This window comes from Simochromis diagramma, unplaced genomic scaffold (genome assembly GCF_900408965.1).
Source record: "Simochromis diagramma unplaced genomic scaffold, fSimDia1.1 OVJJ01000176.1, whole genome shotgun sequence".
Classification (NCBI taxonomy): Eukaryota; Metazoa; Chordata; class Actinopteri; order Cichliformes; family Cichlidae; genus Simochromis; species Simochromis diagramma.
The window spans coordinates 225,052-237,964 of NW_024386892.1; the positions used below are offsets into that span (position 1 = coordinate 225,052).

The 12,913-nt window shown below is 36.7% G+C and overlaps 1 long non-coding RNA gene across 1 annotated transcript; it reads right to left on the reverse strand.

Annotated features, from left to right (window-relative positions):
- Positions 1 to 9,213: 9,213 nt before the first annotated feature.
- Positions 9,214 to 12,051, reverse strand: LOC120734976. The gene is made up of 3 exons (XR_005696148.1): positions 10,848 to 12,051; positions 10,304 to 10,395; positions 9,214 to 10,006 (listed from the first exon to the last, which is right to left on the reverse strand). It is a non-coding gene; the product is annotated as an uncharacterized LOC120734976 (long non-coding RNA).
- Positions 12,052 to 12,913: the final 862 nt, after the last annotated feature.

Genomic DNA, 12,913 nt, shown 5'->3' on the forward strand with positions numbered 1-12,913 from the left:
AACTGAAACCCAGCAATGGTCCTGATACATTCATTGGACATTGGTAAATGGACAGATATCGTGCTTTTTTACTTAGGTTTTATACTCATCTTCAAATAGCTCAACTATCCAGCCACACCGAAAGTGTATTTTCCCTTTGCCAATTCCCTACCAGTATAGTCACCAGTATAGCAAATATTAAGTTTTTCCTGAGAATTTTAGATTTTTGCTTAAAAAGAGAAATATGTAGATAAAGAATAAGCATCTAATTAAACTAAAAGAAGATGCTGAAGTTTAGAAGCAAACAGCTGCAAACCTGACCCTGACTGTGAGCCATTTAGTTAGGTGAGCCGAATGATCGAATGTGTTAAAGGCAGCTTAGAGGTTTAACAGAATTATAATTGCATAATTACCAGAGTCTAAGGACACCAATAAATCATTTGCCACCTCGAGGACAGATGACTCAGTGCTGTAGTGAATCTTGAAACCTGATTGCAATGTGTTCAGAATGTTGTTGAAACTGTGAAAATGAAGCTCTTTTCCACCTCCAGAGTCTTACATAAAAACAACAACTTTGACCAGGGATTACTGAGTCCAGTCAAGTAAAGTTGAGGGTTTTACCCAAATATGCATCAGTTCATATGAGCTTGGAGAGTGCTGCAGTATCGCCCAACCCTTATAGTTGTGTCTTCTTCAGTGCACAATTTCTTTTTGAATACAGTTCAGTCTTTAAATATACCAATTTTGCTTTCTGCTCCACTGCACAACTATTTAAATAAATATCTATAACATTTTAATAGTCTTAGAAACAAACAAAAAAGAAATTGCTTGGTTAATTAAAACAAATGAAACAAAATAACACACCAGACCCTAACATTTTGTTATCAGAATATGTGAGTTTAGGCTTTCAAGTCTTGGCAATTACAGGCCACAGACATACTAACTGACAATCATCAAAGCCCAATCAACCAAAATGTCCTTTTATTGTTCTCAAAAACACAGTGTCGGTTATGACTTGAGACTTCACGGGGTTAATATGCTGTGATTAAATATAGAAACTTTACTTTACTTTGCTGAATGCTCTTTGGTGTCAGGGAGCAGAGCTCTGCAAACATAGGGTTCATACGTGAACTCATGTCAGACCGGGAGGAGAGCGACAATAGATATTATTAAGTGCAGCACATAATGTTAACTCTAGGGAAATGGTGGGTTGTGCAGTGTGACAATAGATATTATACTGTCGGTCCTGAGTGGGAAAAAAAAGTCTTTTCCACTTTCAGGAGCTGCCGTAGGGCTGGCAGTTACCCTAGGGTGCAGTGCAGTATTCACTATACTGATTAAAACTTTGGGTTAATAGGAGTTTCTGCAAGACAAAGAAAGTTAACAAATTCTCAGAAGATATGGACACATCCTCTTTTTATTCACAGGATTAGATAGGTTCACAGGATGGGGGTAAAACTAAGTGTGCCAAATGATTGCTCCCAAGATCCTGTGGATATGTCAAATGAGAACAAAACTAAAGTAAAGGTGGAATTAATTTTGAGTTTAAGAGCTGCTTTTTGATTAAAAGTCATTTCTGATATTGACTTTTTCAAGTTCATCTTCATCGTCTGTTATGTTTGATGTCATTTTGTGAGAGTATGAAGAGATTTTTGAGGAGTTGAGGGAGAACCTGTGGTTGAACTCGGTCCTATTGTCAGATTGTTTTTCTGGTGATAGATGGCAGCTGGCATAGCTTGAAACTGACATTCCTAGTCCGATACAGTCCATAGAGAGATGGCTTCCACTGGGACATAAATCAAAACTGTTGCCGAGACTCCCAGCTAAGGCCCTTTAGAGGGCCATTTCAGAAGCAAGCAAGCATGCGTGCGTGCTAGGCAGGAGAGAGGGAGAGGTGTGGACTGACAGTTTGCACAAATTAAATTGTGCACGGACAATAGCAAAAGGTCTCCTGAGCTGTTCGACATGCCTAACAAACTTCCATTTACCATTCAGAACCACAGTGAAAGAAAGCATACCATTATTATGATTTGGCTTATGGGGCAAGTGATATTATCCTTGGAATATGAGCAACACAAGAATAAGAGACTGTCAACCTTAGGGCTTTGTTACAGCCCAAGCTATTAGAATATGAGGCAGTTAAAGTGTGAGTACAAGTGCAAAACCAAATGTTGCTTCAGGAAATTTATCCAAGGAAACCACACGTGACATTGAGACAGAAAAGGACAGCTAAAATATCAAAATCATTGGAATTACGGAATATATAACATATGCACAACCTATAAAAGAATATAAAAGGTACATATTAAAACCAAAAAGCTCTGGCAAAATTATGTTTATTATTATGATTTATTTATTTTAATCAGCAACTAGTTTATCTTGCTTTCTTTGACACACAATTGATTAATTGTGAACTTCCATTTACAATTCAGACCCATAGAGAAAGTAATAGTATACTATAATAATGGTATTTTGTAGCATTTTACTGTTTCCCTGGTGAACCAGCTTAGAGGGATCTGGTTTTAGCTTGTGCCTATATCTTACTCTTGCTGATATCTTAAGTATTGCACAGACACAAATATATTAAAACCTTAACTCACTGCCTTTTCGTTCTCTGGTATTCCTAATGATGCTACTCGCTTGCTTTACTGTGATGCCAAAGAGCTTGAGATTTTCTGCATTAATGTATGGTCACACATCATTCCTCATCCTCTTGCTGCCAACTTCTTTCAGATCATGGCCGGACTGAGTGTGGCCTCTGTGATGCTGTCTGATGTCTCGATGATGGAAAGAGGTTCACTTGATAATCTTAGGTGTCACTACAGCTTCTTGACTATGCCAGCAGTTTCAGCAAGTCTCTTCTCCAATGCTTTCAGAGTTCAAGATATTCTCCAGGAACAGGGAGGAATAGAAAGTGTTTCTGTTCGATTGCGTCAGAAAGGTTTGAATGGACTGGATCTGGAAGTCTATGTACAAGTGGCTCAGGTTAGCATTCTGGCAAATACAGTAGGTTTTGGTCTCTTTACAGGCTCTTTTACACTGAACTGGGCTCTGTATACTGCATAAGCATAGGAAATAACAACTACCTGGACCTTTATATGACTTATATCATAATATGCTATAACAATTTTCTATAAAAATACAGGAAATCACTATGATTGCTGAGGCCTCTAGGGCTTCAGCAGTAACAGTGACAGCATCAACATCAAAATGCTTCAAAATGCTGTTTGATGCCTCAGCATCAAAAGATATTCACAGCAAGCTACTCTACACTTTCATGTTATAAAACCATTTTTTTTTCTTTTTTGGTTAAGTCAGACTTGAGTGTCACTCTGATGCCTGTGTACGACCATAATCCGTGGGTCCCAGCATGTCAGTAAGAATACAAAAGTCAAATTGTAAGTCTAAAATATTTTATTAAACCAAAGAAGCAGTTGGTTGGATTATGTACAGTTCTGCACCTGTAATCTCAACATTTCAAGGCAATGCACGTGTTTGGGTTTAAATCAGTAATTCAGTAGTGTTTGATAGTTGTTTAAATTGTGACAAAGGTTGTATTTACATTTTGCTGCCTCAACCTAAACCTGTGCCCAGTCTCATAAACAATGAACGCCACATCACAAATCCTTAACAATCAACGGGCCATCATAAACGATTCTCCAAAATGGTATTAATATTTCTGGCTAACATTCATCTTAAGGGTGGTTATAAAATACTTAGCACAGCAGTTCTCACCAAGGCAGTTTTGCTGTTTGAATACGACTTCAGATGTAGCCTAAAATGTGCCTCATATATCCATATAAGTCCAATATCATAATTTACAGAATATGGTATTTAGTACAACTTAAAACTAGACATCTAGCAGAAGAATATTTACACAGGTCTCAGATTAAAGGTCTTGTGGTCTGTTTCTGCATCAATTTCAACATAGCCAAACTTTAACACTTTTACATTTGCTCCAGTTTCTGACTATATGTGTCTTTTTTACATAGTGCATAAAAGTAGGTAGAAAAGCCGATATTATTATTTAAGAAAGATAACAAATAAGTTTAAGGTATATAGAAAATGAGATGCAGCACGAGACTCTATTTACTATTAGGAATTATGTTCATGTAAAAAGTACTGCTACAATATTTTGATACATTTTACAGTAATGAAGTGTAAACTGTATGAAATGAGCAGTATGGTGCAAGTAAACACTAACAGTATGCAGCACAATGCTGTTTGTTTTCTTTTTTTTTTTTACTAGTATTTAGTAGATTACAGTAGGCATACTGTAAAATAACAGTAATGTGCTGGCAAATCTATCATCCAGTACTATACATTTCACCTGACAGGACCATGTGCAAAATGATTTAAAGCGATGACAAAAAAAAGGTTCATGCTGATTTTTCAGGCAGTTTCTGGTGGAAACCTCAGAAAAGGAATTGAATTTTTAAAAAGCCATAATACAGACGCAGCACCTAGTATAACACACAGCTTAAAACGGCAAATAAATGGTGTGTGGTAGTCCAGGTCAAATACAAGTTCAAAGTAAGAGGAAAATCCATTATTGGTCAAGAGAACTATGTCCATGCACTTGTAAGGTCTCAAAGCACTCTGCAGCAGTTACCATGGCCAGTGACTTGAAACCCCCGGTGGTGCACAATGGGATATTATCAGAGGGTGAGAGGTCATTATTTGCCAGTGAGAGTTCATTGAGAGCTGCCAAGCTGCAATGTGGGAGTTGGGTCCCTGCAGAATATTTTGCACTCTGATTTGAGTCAACTCTGTTGTGCTGAACTCTTTTCCTTTTTCTCCCCTCCATCCAATATGACACACTTTCCCCATCACAAAATGTCAGCAGTGTCTCAGGAGGAGGAAAAGAGGAAGGAGGCGTTCGTTTCTCCGCTCCTTCTAAAGATTCGTTTGGTTAAGTTCGGTCTGTCTCAAAGGCTGGCTCCTCAGACTCAGGGGATCTACAGGGACTAAGAAAGACAGAAAGCAAAAGGAAAGAGGGCGGCTGTGGGCGAAACGCAGGACGGGCAAACAGCCCAAGCAAAGCTGGTCTGGGGAGCACAGTATGTGCTTAAGAGGTTTGCTAATAGGTCATTGTTCTTTATTGCTAAGATGAAAGAAGCTTGAGCAAGCAGAGAACGCCAAGCCTATTTGTTCATTTGCATAGCTGACTATGTATCGTCTTTCTGTGTGTTTGAGAAAGAATTAAGATATTAAAACCTCATACACACTCATGGAGCTGCCCGCATACCTCTATAGCTCAATAAAGACATCAAACACATAAATTCATGTTCATTCAGATACTTGCTGAATACCCCACACGAAATATAAACACAGTCGTGATTTTAGACACACACACACACAGACATTTATGGTGCTAATGTAAGTCTGAGTGTTCTCTCAGCTTAAATGGTGTCAGCAATGGCTCCCACCGTGAGACACAAATCTGGTGGTGCTCATCATCTGGTGCTCCCATCTGTCAGTTCGAGTGTGCCCGTGTTAAACAACGTAGTGGGTGTGTATGCATGCGCACCAAGTTTATACGTAAGACAATATAGCGTACATATGTGTGGCGAATATGTGTGGAACTGATGCCAAGCATGGGAGAGTCTGTGTGAACGCGCAGACATCCTGGGGAGATAATGAGAGCCTGTAGAGTTGTGTGTATGTGAGCGGGCAGGCGAGTGTGTTTGTGTCTCCGTTTCGCCACTCTCCCTTTGGCCCGACTGACACACAGGCAGATCTGATATATAATTCAGCACTTTACATAATGCAGCCTGCCCCAGTTTAGAGAAATAAAGACTGATAACCCTTTAATTCTTTAACACGCAGACATGCATGCGCACTCATTCCCATGCACACAGATACACAGTGGCCCATAAAAGCACATGAAACTCTCCCACAGTGTAGCAGGTGGGCAAAATCATGCCGGCTGACTTCAACTAGTCTTGGCAGGAAGGAAAGAGTCACAGCCAATGTCAAGTGTACCTCTGTAAAATCTAATCCACACTGTCTGTGCAGTTAAAAGATTGGAGGTGTGGAATTTTCCCATCACAAACTGTGATTTTAGACATTATGTAATTGTACAAATTATAAAAATGATCCCATTGCCAGAAGATTGGCGAATGTGCCATGGCAAATAGATTTACCAGGAAATCTGAAGAGTTCAATTGCATAAAATATAAAAAGCTACAAATGTCAGGAATTTAGGGCAAATTATTGCTACATTTTAGTACTAGCGGTAGAGCATCCAAATTTCTGGGCTAATTGATTAACCCTGATTGCTTAAATCAATCTATCTATCATTAAGTCAATAAATAATGACTTAAAAAAATTTACAAAATACAAATTTACTCTTTATCCTTTTCGTATCACTTCTTATGATTGGATCATGACAAAAAAACCTTGAGAAACTTTTATGCATTTTCAGTTCACTCATTATTGGAACAATCTCTAAATATTACAACCTTCACCAGCCTGCTAATGCTGAAATATTAACAGCTGCTTTAGCAGGGCATTAGCAGCTGCATTTGTCCATTGTGGTATGGAAATAAATGGAAATGGCAGAGATTCATATTGCAATATGTTCAAATTGTCCTTGTCCGTATTTTGACATGGAAAACGTTTAGAATTTTTTTTTTTTTTTTGCTACTTATGACAAACCCACAATTGGCTAATGTAATTATAATTATTCTGACAATGAAAATAATTGCCATCACCTGCTTTTTAAGCAATTATACAATGAACTTTTCAAGCCTCTGCTGCACTAGGTAAGGCTCTTGTCTGCAGTACTATGACTACAATACGTGTCTGAATAGGCACGAAGTCCAGAGAACTACTCAGTTGTCAAGTTGTCAGCTTTGAGCATTGTAGCTTTGTAGATTAAAACCTCAACAAAGTATGCTGCACTACAGCATATGGTTTTGTGATTTACCAGACAATGAATATGTTAATATGTTTAAAAGAAAACAAATAGAAAAACACATTTGGCAACGTGTCAGTTACTAACCTATTGTTTTCCTATTGTTTTTTTTACAAGTTCATCTTAAAACTTCTCTGGACTGAATTTTTTTCCCATCTTCAAGTATCTTCTTCCAGTCATGTGATGCCATTTTTCTTCACTATTACGGAATAGTAGCCTACTGCTAGCATTGTAGGTCTCACTTTGTGAGTGCTAATCAGCCAGCCACGACTAACATTAGCAATCATCATAAAGTTAGCTGTAATATGCTTCAGCCTTCTTTAACACGCAGCCTTCATTCACAGTTGAGTGTCAGGGTGGATAAAACTGACATTTAAAAGAAAAGGTCTTGAGAAACTGAAAAACACCCAGCACACAGATCTGGGTTTGGTCTCCTCGATGTTGAATTCGTAGCTGGCCTTGGTGGGAAGCATTCGATTATATATTAAGGTTGTGACACAAATGTCGTAGTTTTTAAGATGTTTTCTTTTTTTTCTTTTTTTTTCCATTAACAGACAGAAATGCTGGAACAGTACTCTAAAAGCTTCCAAGAACCAGTTAAACATGACCTTGAGATCACTGGGTGCGGGCATGCAGTGGCACACGAAGCAGTTTCGATCTCCTTTAATAACGTGAATGCAGCAATATGACCCTAGTAAATTACAGATAATTATACGTCAAAGGCCATTATCTCAATAATAGTTGTGTTTAATGATAGTGTGTTATCTCAAGATATTAGTTTGACAATGATGATGATTATTAAAAAATTATTTCCTAAAGAGAAATAAATTCTCAGTTGTTGTACATGGTTTTCAAATGTGATGCAGTGATATATTTGCCTCTTACACTCAAAAAAATGAAACGTTGACTTTAATTAAAATTATTTTGTCAACAGGTTCCACGAAATTGAATTATGTTAGTTTAAAGCAAAAATCTTTAGTTCATCTAATTTAAAAAAACTACTTAAGATTAACAAGACATATTTAAGACTAACTAAATCAAGTTATGTTGTATGAACATAGATGATATATTTACAGGTTAGATAGTTTAGATTAGTTACTTCAACACATTTCTTATTTGTGGCAGTAAAATGTTAAATTTAAGTTAGATTAATTCAAATATTATATTTTCAGCCACCTTGTGCTTTATTAATTAGTTTTACATAAATCTATTTTGTCAACAGGTTCCACACAAATGAATTAAGTACATCCAACTTATTTTTTAAAATTTCTTTTATTGCCAACACATTCAGTGAGCATTTGTGTAAACCCAGTCCAAAATAAAACACAACAGCTCATTAGGGTTAGTAATTAACAGTATGTAGACAGATGCAACATCAAGACTTTAAATTAAATGTCTGTATCTACCAGAAATAGAAGGAAAAAAAAAAACGCATTGAAGATCACATAACACATTGATAAGATGACACTTGAGTTATGCACATGTGATGCTAGTAAGGTCTGTGAGTGTTTTTTCTTTTAGTGTCTAAAATGGATAGCAAAGTTGCTATTTGCAATGATTGCTTAGGGTCAGTCCAGTAACACAATGCCAATGAAGTGCTTTCCTTTAACAATGCAAAGTGAAGTGTCCACCTCAACAGCCACAATTAAAAAAAAATTAATGTAACAACAACAACAACAACAACAACAATAATAATAATAATAATAATAATAATAATAATAATAATAATAATAATAAAAAATAGTCCACTGATATTAGCAATCAAAGAAAATTACATCACCATCCCAAATAAAACTTTAACAAAACATGCCAACATTATGGTCTAACAATAAAACAGCTTGTCAGCGTTCAGTTTTTTTGCAACAGCACAGCAGTAACCATTTAACACTTGCCACTGTCAACATTTATTTTACCAGTGTTTGGGCAACAAACTTCAGATGTAAACATTTTAACATGGAAACAATTGCTCGTCTTTAAAAGTCCACAAAATATACATTCATCCTGCATTCCCAACTTGGATGATCTGATATCCTCGTGTTGGTGTTGTTCCCAGACCATCATGAAAATGTTGTTCCAGGTTCAACATTGCAAGTGACCAATCACATTGTTGTGACGTTATTCTTTTGCGCGCCAAGCCATTCGTGCATTTATGAAATTCCAATGTTGCAAGGACAATATCAATTCTGCTTACTGTTTATTAAAGGGTTACGGTTAGGGTTAGGGTCAGTTGATCGGCGGACAGAGGCGGTTTCACGCAGCTTAAGTACAGTTTTTTGTTTTACGCCGGTTTTTCCCGAAGTCGCAAAAGTATGACGTCACAACATTCTGATTGGTCACTTGCAATGTTGATCCTGGAACAACATTTAGTATGATGATCTGGGAACAACACCAACACGAGGATATCAGATCAACCTCCTAACTTACCCTTATTTTTAGTATGTATTGCAATTACCTTTACAATGCACACAATGTAACACAAACTGAATATGAACATATTTCCACCTCATAACAATATGCCTTGAACGCTAATATACACACCACCCTTCAACATTTCTGGTGCAGTATCATCTCTCAATTAAATCCTTTAAACCTCAATACTTTTGATTGTCTCTTACTAGCCCCCCCCCCACACACACAACAGTAAAATCTCTCAAATTGTAGTAGTTTACAAACTTTTCAAAATGTTCTAAATTTCTATTAAATGTAATTTTCCCTTTATCTGTCATTTACAAATTACCATTTTATTCCCATTCAGCCTCCGAAAAACTTCAATCCATCTGACAGAACATTCATCATCCAAATTAAAGGTTGGCTTATTCATTCAGTGTATTCTTGAGCAACTGTACCTTGGTCAAGAGTCTGCTGACATACAGATGAAGGAAGAGCTTCTGAAGTACTTCAAAGAAAGCTTTCAGTCTTGAGGTTAACTGAGATTCAGTGCATATATCCCACCCATTAAGAGTGCACATGCAGAGGCCAGGTCTTCCAGGTCATGCAGGACACACTAGATGGTTATACCCACATCGGCTGGAGGAGTGCTGGCATCAGCTCTTTCGATGGTAAAGATAGCAAGGGTAATTTGTTCCAGCTCCCTCTGAACAGCTGTAGCTTAGACACAAAAACATAGAAAAATGGCATCCAGTTTTAAAAAAAGAAAGAAAAAGGGCCAAAGCTACCCTTTAATGACGTAAACACAATATTAGGAACATGCACCCCAGTGCGCCACTATTTTAGACTACAGATTCAACAATAAATATAAATAGTTTGGGTATACAAGAAGATTTCCCAAAACATTTAAACAGGTTCCATGCAAATTACAACAACAACAACATTACAACATGCAACAACATTAGTTATTCAAAATTTGGTTTAATACAGATAAAAAACTAAACTAAAATTACCAACCAATTATTCTTTGAAGAGGATGCTTGGGTCTTCATTCAGGTAAAAGGTAGTGCCCTGAGGACACATTCCCTCCCCTTTTCAATGGTTTCCTTCTGTAGAGAGTGGCAGAGATACAGGAAGAGAAAACAGAAGTACTTTAGGATGACACAAACTCACATTATACGCAAAATGAATGACATATCCACTGCACAGATAGACATGTACACAAGACCAACTAATCATCACATGGACATGAATAGTTAACCTGTTGGGCAGGGTTTCCACCACGTTATATATGTCCATAATGGAGGTAAAGACAAACTAATGCATCATCTTTTTTGCATTCAAAACATAACATAAAAACATTCACTTCTGGTTTAACCTAAATCAAGGGATCAGATTTTACATATGTTTAGGTAATTTAAATTTTCCAACGTTTTGAGTACCAAACTTTGTATTGCTTAATATAAATGTAAGTGCACTGTGCAGCTACCATACACTAGCTGTTTAAATTTGAAAATGATCTTATTAGCCATAATATTTTGCTACCAACAGAATAACGCACCTGTGTGGCAGGGGCCAAAGTTTGTCTAATTTTCTTCCCTGCAACGCCTCCTTTTTTCTTGAAGACTTTTATGAGCTGGTCAGTGTATTGGTCAAGTTGTGTAAAAAGCCTTGGAACATGTGCAGCAGTAGTAATCCTCACATATTCTGCTTCCACCTGAAAATATGTCAACAAACACAACATACTGTACTGTAAATATACATACTATATGTACACATATACATACTTTATAACTAAAACTAATGTAGAAAGACCTCATTAAAGCTATAATTTTAACACAAACATTTACACAAAATGCTAAAGGAGCCATTACAGCTTTTATTGTTATTTATCAAGTTCCAAAAAATATTGATCACAGCTGATCTGAAAAGAATTTCATGCCTCAGGCCCTTGAACTGCAACCTTTACCATGGTTCAGATGTGGAGAAGAAATAACAGGGGCATGGGATGGGTCACTAAAGAAAACTTAACTTATAAAACAGTTTTGTTTTTAAAAGTATAACAGTTCACATACCACATACAAGCTCAGCAATACCACATACACCACATCAGTATAGGAGGGAGCAGGCAAAGGCAGGATCTGAGATTTATAAAGTGAAACAAGAAATTCATTACTTAATTTCAAGAAGCAAATTATTGTTTGAATTACAACTAAATAAAATACTACTCAGAAGAAAAGCAAGAGATTGACACTGCCATGTGCTAACTTTCTATAGAAGCAATTATCACCAGGTCTGTCGACCTCCATTGTCTGTCCACTCGAGTGTGTACTTTCACAAACTGTAATTTATAACTACGTTGATATGTATAACTCCGCTAGGAAACATGCTGTATTTACAGACCATTTTTACATAATACAGATTACTGATAGAGCATAACAATGGTGTCACAGTGGCTTTCGCCCTTGACTTTTTGGATTTTAAATGTCACTTTATGCTATCCTTGCTATCCTATTCGATATTTCCGACTCTCGGATTACAGAAAAGGAATCCCAAGAAAGCAAATGGAAAAATAACCCCTTGAAAGAATAACCCCATGAACCCCTGTAGCTAATCCCTTAATAAAACAAAAAACAATAAAAATGTTTCTTACACAGTCCACAAAATAAGCATGTCCAGGACCCAGTAAAACTAATGTAAAACAAGCGCACGCAAACGATATAACATGCCTTGTAAGACAAACGCAAAATATAACCATGCTGGACATATAGATACTACACAACATAGTCAAAGAAAAAAGTGGTCTTACCTCTCAAAGAAACAGCAGCTTGGCGCCAAAACAGCCTTTTTCAGTTAAATTTGAAGTCTTGCGCATGAGCAGGCCCAAGCCGTGAAACCTTCTTGTTCTGCGCGGTTTCATTACAACTGTTTTTGCATTACTGCCACCTTGTGGATATACAAGGTATATCGATCCTAATTGACTTAACTTAAATGTTATGCGATCAAGTAACACATCAGTATTATGTACGTTGAATAATAGACACAATTACGTAGACTTGATTAGAAAAACATATGTTAACTTAACAAAAACATATATTTTAAGTAAAATGAAAATAAATAATTAATATACACTGAACAATCCACCTCATTCATTTTTTTGAGTGTAAGAATAGGCCTACATCAACACATATTTGGAAGAGAATCAACTATTATTTCATCTAGGCCTCGATCTAGGCCTCATCTCACAATAAAAGGACCGTTACATTATTTCATATTGTAAGAAAAGAGTGGAACCTTGTTTGATTGCTTATAATAGCTTAATCACTCAGTAAATGTATGCAGGCTAGATTAATTAAGCTAAACTTGGGGGTGTAACATTCTGATTGACATTTCTTTTGAAGCTTAGAAACTGCACTCTGGGCTTGTTTCCAAGGTAACCCATTCACCATTTTTCTGGTACCTCCTCTTTATCATAAAATAGCGTACATAAAAGTAGAAGGAAAAGAAAACCCTGCTGAATATCACAGTATCACAGTACATTACACACTGCATTACTACAACACTGCAGTTATGCTTCTCCACTTAAAGTACCAACTTTTAGACTGAATCGTTCACACAGGTGCACTT